This window comes from Siphateles boraxobius, unplaced genomic scaffold (genome assembly GCF_051911475.1).
Source record: "Siphateles boraxobius isolate OS27281-9 unplaced genomic scaffold, OSU_SipBor_1 6, whole genome shotgun sequence".
Lineage (NCBI taxonomy): Eukaryota > Metazoa > Chordata > Actinopteri > Cypriniformes > Leuciscidae > Siphateles > Siphateles boraxobius.
In genome coordinates this window covers 1,380,204-1,387,500 of record NW_027509186.1, presented here as the reverse complement: position 1 = coordinate 1,387,500, position 7,297 = coordinate 1,380,204, and positions in this window count along the sequence as shown.

The window sequence follows — 7,297 nt, the reverse complement described above, 5'->3', positions numbered from 1 at the left end:
AACCACTATACGACCACGACGAGCTACCGGTCTACCCGACGTATCCTTGACTACAAAGGGGTCTCGTCATCTTTAGCTTGCAGACAAAACTGTTTCTTACCAACATAACTCTTTTCAAGGGTGATCCTGTAACAGTGACTTTTTTTCCTTTTATAAAGTTTAAGCTAGGCCTCCAGAAGGTTACAAACAAAAGCAGGCACATGCTGTCAACGTAGTCGGCAGGATTTGTACCTGCGCGGGGAGACCCCAATGGATTTCTAGTCCATCGCCTTAACCACTCGGCCAAAAACGGGGCAAAAGGAACTGCCCGGCGGGGGGGGAGAGAAGAAAAGAGAGAGGAAAGAGGGGGGAAAGAGAGAAAAAGAAAAGGAGAAAAAAGGAGCAAAATGTACACATATATCAATTTTTATCTACTCTCTTATCTTCTCAACATTGTTTACACCCAGTTCTGTACTTATTGCAAGGTTTATCATCACTTTAATTTCATGTATCTTGTGGGATTCGAACCTGTGCCGTGGCAATATCGCTTGCATCTTTGCATACCGGAAGTACTACATATAATGTATTTTGGGTAACGTAGTACTTTTTAACACAGGAACTCTTTTCCATTAAATCACCACAGTAATAAATTTAAAGCAAAGAGTGTTGGGTTTTGTGATTAAATGTAAAATGATTCTGCAAGTAATTCTGGCTTTAGTTTTAAAAATCACCTTCAATGGTCCTGGTATTCAAGAGGAAAATAAATAAAAACATGAAGTCTGTTCTTGGCTCAAATAAAATTATGAAACTTTATTGTAACAAACAGACAAACCACATAGAGACAGACAGAGAGATAGAGACGAACAACAGAGACAGACAGAGAGACAGAGACAAACAACAGAGAGAGACAGAGACAGAGACAAACAACAGAGAGACAGACATAGAGACAGAGACAAACAACAGAGAGACAGACAGAGACAGAGACAAACAACAGAGAGACAGACAAAGACAAACAACAGAGAGACAGACAGAGACAGAGACAAACAACAGAAAGACAGACAGAGAGACAGAGACAAACAACAGAGAGACAGACAGAGACAAACAACAGAGAGACAGACAGAGACAAACAACATAGAGACAGACAGAGACAGAGACAAACAACAGAGAGACAGACAGAGACAGAGACAAACAACAGAGAGACAGACAGAGACAAACAACATAGAGACAGAGAGACAGAGACAAACAACAGAGACAGACAGAGAGACAGAGACAAACAACAGAGAGAGACAGAGACAGAGACAAACAACAGAGAGACAGACATAGAGACAGAGACAAACAACAGAGAGACAGACAGAGACAGAGACAAACAACAGAGAGACAGACAAAGACAAACAACAGAGAGACAGACAGAGACAGAGACAAACAACAGAAAGACAGACAGAGAGACAGAGACAAACAACAGAGAGACAGACAGAGACAGAGACAAACAACAGAGAGACAGACAGAGACAAACAACATAGAGACAGACAGAGACAGAGACAAACAACAGAGAGACAGACAGAGACAGAGACAAACAACAGAGAGACAGACAGAGACAAACAACATAGAGACAGACAGAGACAGAGACAAACAACAGAGAGACAGACAGAGACAGAGACAAACAACAGAGAGACAGACAGAGACAAACAACATAGAGACAGACAGAGACAGAGACAAACAACAGAGAGACAGACAGAGACAGAGACAAACAACAGAGAGACAGACAGAGACAAACAACAGAGACAGAGAGACAGAGACAAACAACAGAGACAGACATAGAGACAGAGACAAACAACAGAGAGACAGACAGAGACAGAGACAAACAACAGAGAGACAGACAAAGACAAACAACAGAGAGACAGACAGAGACAGAGACAAACAACAGAGAGACAGACAGAGACAGAGACAAACAACAGAGAGACAGACAGAGACAAACAACATAGAGACAGAGAGACAGAGACAAACAACAGAGACAGACAGAGAGACAGAGACAAACAACAGAGACAAACAATAGAGAGACAAACAGAGACAGAGACAGACAGAGAGACAGAGAAAAACAACAGAGAGACAGAGAAAAACAACATAGAGACAGAGACAAACAACAGAGAGACAGAGAAAAACAACATAGAGACAGACAAACAACAGAGAGACAGACAAAGACAAAGACAAACAACAGAGAGACAGACAGACAGACAAACAAACCATAGAGACAGACAGAGAGACAGAGACAAACAACAGAGAGACAGACAGACAAATGACAGAGAGAGATACAAGTTATACAAGATTATACACTCTTCCTCCAGTCATCCAGGGTCAGTCCTGAGGCTTGACAGTACCACCGCCCCTTCAGCTGGGTGTGTCCCGTTCTTTTATTTTTGTCCTGGCCACACCCCTTGCAGGTGTGGTGGTAACTTTCTTTTGTCAGCCTCTTCCGTGGCAGTTCCCCCCTTGACGCTAGCTCCTCATCCTCCTGGGCAGCTTTATTCAGCCTCCAGGCACGTTGCCTTGGCTGGGATGGAAGGCACTCTGGAGGAGCTTGCTGCAATGGAGGAGCATGGGTATATGGAGGAGCATGCAGATATGGAGGCGCATGCGGATGTGGTGGCAATTTTAATGATATTCATTGATCTTTAGTAAAATATAGATGATTCAAATAATGTCACATATGTGTCTCTCACTTGTAGTGAGAGAAGATTCTGTTTATGTACCTGGGGAGGCAGAAGGGGGAGACACTCCAGAGAACAGACGAACAAGGACCTCTGACCTAGATGTCAGAAGGCCATTTGGTGCAGGGGAGCTTAGTGGGCCAACTAGTGACGTCTATGGAAAACTACTGGGAGGAAGGCTCTGGGGGGAAGAAGGCCTTGAAACTAAGATAAAAGCTAGTTCAGTCTGTCTGGGGGTGTGTCACTCTTCTGCACAGGGTAACAACTGTGTATTAGACTGCTCCTATTCTTGCAAGAATAAATACTTCTATTTTATATAATTTGACTCTGAGTGTCTCTTATGCAGTGATGTTTGTTTGAGATGAATTTTTGCCACAACACGGATATGGAGGAGTATGGGTAAATGGAGGAGCATGGGTAAATGGAGGAGCATCGGTAAATGGAGGAGAATACGGAAATGGAGGAGCATGCAGAAATGGAGGAGCTTGCTGGAATGGAGGAGCATGCAGAAATGGAGGAGCTTGCTGGAATGGAGGAGCTGGCCCAAATTGTGGAGGGAACTGGGGAGGTGGAGATGGCGGAGAGAACACAGGCTTACTTGCTGCTAGAGTGCGCTGGCGGGGGAAAGCTTCCCCCTCGTGGTTTTCAGGCTCCTCAAATGTCATCGCTTCATGTGCATATTGCACAGGGGCAGCTGGAAGTGTGTTCATTGCAGGGAGAGGCTCCTTGGCCAGGTGCAGCTGTTTGGGAAGTACAGTGCCTTGCAGCAGCATGTCCCTGTCCTTCCTTTTATCCCTCCTAAGCAGCCTACAAGACAAACATTAATTATTTTATACATGCAAGCCTATCCTCCCTCTCTAAGGTTATTACATACTTTCTAACAAGCATGCAGGTGGAGGTTTTTCTTGAGGTTAAATCTTTATATACTGTCTTGACTGTATGGGAAAGGTAAATGAAATAACACATACCATGAAGAGACTGTGGTGTTGTTAACCGGCACCAGAACCAGGATTGTCTGGTCCAGGACAACCCTGCTGTCCTCCAGCAGCTGTCTGATGTGGCTGTAGACGCTGACAATGGACTGAGGGATGGGCATGGTTTTCCCCTTTGTGTCCTTTGGCCTGTTGCGTGACTGCTCAAACTCTTTGGCAAGTCTGAGGCAAACAAACTCACTGACCCTGTATACTTCGGGGTCCTGGCTGCTTGGCCGTGAGTCATGTATTGTCTGTGGGAGAGAAGGATGATATGATCTGGACTGTGAACAAGGATGTAAAGTGATGAACCACCAAGTTGCAATGTCAATAGGGATTGCAATAAAATAATTTACACTTAAGAAATACTTTTCACAGTGACACGTGCTGTCTCTTAATCAATGATTTGTATTGAACCAAAATGATAGCAAATTGTGGTCAAGCACCTCTCTGCCGCCTGCTGTCCAGGAGCAGAGCCACTCGGCTTCCTGAGTGCTCTCCACGGTCCTCCTGACGCACATGCTTTTTTCCTTAGCCTTCTGGGTGTACCTGAACGGTGAAAGAGACATCCATATGCTTCATTCATTCCATGGAATTTATGTTTAATTTTGGTGTACAAAATAATTACTATTTTGTACTTTGAAGGTTTCTTGTCCATGGCATGGAGAGCTGTGTACAGGTGGACTATGTCCGCCTCCTCCTTGGCTGACAAGGCGGTGATGGTACGATTCAAGCCAACTAAGTAGGCTGCAAGGGCATCAACTGCCTCCCATCCCACAACGCCCCTCGAGTCACATTGGCTGGTCTGAAAAGTGATAAGTGAAGAAAAAAAAAACAAGCAAATAAATGTAAACACTTGTTTCTAATATGTGAGTAATGCTGATTTTACATTCAGGTATGTTATTAAAATGTAACCACATTAACTGCAGTTAAATATTGTGTTTTTGAGTAAGGTGTTACAGAAAGTGTTATTGACCTCTGTGACGAGGGGTCCGGGTTCAGTGTCACCCGCCACAGCACTTGGGGGATCACCAGCCCCTATCTCAGCTGACTGGCAGACAATGTCAAACATGCTGATGGTGTCATCTGGCTCATCCTCCTCCTCAAGCACCTGCGAGGGGATTTCAGAGACCTGCAATGGAGCCAGCAGGTCACCTCTGTTGGTCTGGGCCAATAAATATTCCACTGCCATGCGCTCGCCTGTAACCAGTATAAAACACAAAGATGAAGAAAGCACATACATACACACATCCATCTCCTGCATGAATAGCACAATCTTCGCACCCATGAAATGCATGTCCTCTGAGTAGGGGGGTGCCTAAGAAAAAGAGGAGGAGGGCATGTAATACTCTGGTCAACCAGTGTTGCTCTGAGATCTCTCTTACCAGTAGGTTTTCCGGGTGGGGTGATCTCTGGCACCAAAGCACAACCATGGACGCGCTGGCTTAAGTTATTAAGGTGGGACATCAAGCGAACATCAAAGCTTCTTAGGGTTGAGGCCCCCTCCACATCTACTGCCTCCTTGGCCCGGCCCATGTTCCATCTTGATGCCCCCTCCAGCATGTACATTTGCATGTGTACAGCATTGCACTGCCAGCCTAAGAAACAAAATACTCTGTTTTTTATTGTTCATTATTATCAACCATTATTGTAAAGTGAATACATATGAATACCCGACAGTGGTAATTGTGTTATTTTGAATAATTACAACACATAACAGAAAATAACATTTAAAAAATACATACAATACAGTATGTCTTGATGCAAATGTACCTGGAATAAAAGCACACTGATGTCGGTGAAAACTCTCCAGGGAGGAGGACCCCCTACCACACCTAAGGATGTCCAGCTCTTTGCCGCCCTTCTGGAGTGTCCGCACCTTTGTGTACAGTGCAACACCTGCAGGGTCTTGGAGGCACTCCAGGTGCTTCTGCTGCACTTACCACACGTGGCGCATGCTGTCATGGCTCACCAGACGCAGCCCTGTGGTGTCTGTCAGCTCCCACACTGATTCCAGCAGCCCTGAAATCATGCTCCTTATCTCCTCCACTCCACGCGTCCTCCTCCTGCAGTGTCTCTTTAGTTCCCCTGGGCTGATGGTGGCCACGAGCTGTTCTTCAGTGGGAGCATGTCAGCTGTGGCTGCTCTTCCACTCCGCTCTCTTGGCATCCTTCAGGCGTTGCACATCCTCCTGGTCCCATTCAAAAATGCAGGAGGAAAGCTTGGCACAAAAGGTGCCATAGAGAGGGTGGTGTTCTGTAGTGAGCCCGCAGTTAAAGCGTCTCATGAAATGGAAGCTGTCTAAGCGCACTGCAGACTTCCATGGGTGAAAGAGCTTAGCCACTGAAGACACACCTCTGAAAAACAACCATTCTTAATAACATAGACCACAACACCTGTACTTACACCATGATTAAGTAAACTCTGTGTGTGTGTGTGTGTGTGTGTGTGTGTGTGTGTGTGTGTGTGTGAGAGAGAGAGAGAGAGAGAGAGAGAGAGAGAGAGAGTGAGTGAGAGTGAGAGAGTGAGTGAGAGTGAGAGAGAGTGAGTGAGTGAGTGTGAGAGTGAGTGAGTGAGTGAGTGAGTGAGTGAGTGAGTGAGTGAGTGAGAGTGAGTGAGAGAGTGAGAAAGTTTTTCACCCACCTGACTGGCTGCAGCAATCCCGGTCGACATAGATGACCTCAGGTTCAGCTTGGCCCGCATTCTTGTACCTAGTGACAATGCCTTGGCACAACTCTTCCAACCCTGCACCTGCACCCGTCGCAGGAAGAGTTTAACACCTGGCCAAACTCATTGCCGATGTTTGACATCCATGCAGCACTGTCCCCGATCCCGCCAGCCAGCTTTTTGGTGATCTGTAAAACAAACACAAGCAATGTCCAATTTCCAATTTCCTGTTTTGTTGTAATTATACATGTTCTATTTGATATACTTTTTTACTGTTGAAACCCTAACCTTCTTTGTTGAATCCATTTTAAGAATTCTACCATAGGTAGAAGTGATCACTCCCTTCATCTCATCCACATGGCTGAGGATTTCGTTGGAGTGGACCGTCTCGAACCATTGAGCAAGTGGAAGGGGCCTGAAGGGTGGTGGAGGAAGATATACAGCTGCAGAGGGGACGAAGGTAGCCATCTTCATGTAATGCTCACAGTCTGAGAGGTAGCAGATAGTCTGGCGTGCCCACTCTTTGCTGTGCGCTTCCTCTATTGCAGACTGGAGGTAGGAGGAACTGTTACCACTGGTCCTTGGCTTCAGGAAAGTCATACATTTCCTGTCCAGAGCCAGCTGTGTTGTGAGGACAGCGGGAAACAGGCTCCTGTGTGCCACATCCACCTGAGAGAGTATATCCTGGCTCCATGGACAGACCGGCTGAGAGCACTTGCTGCAACGTGGATAGTCCCCTCCCACTAGGTAGTAGCGGCTATCTACATCAATCACCTCCCTGACCTTTCTGTAGATCCCTGAGCTGTTCATTTTACGGGAACATTGTGGGCATTTTAAAGGAATCCCCCACATCCTCATTGGTGCCCAGATGAACATCCTCTGCCGGTAGTACCACCCAGGCTCAGGAGGAGATGGTTTGGGCTCCAGTGAGGGGTGAAACCAGCAGGCTTGGATTTTTGGTTTCAGCTGGCCTGT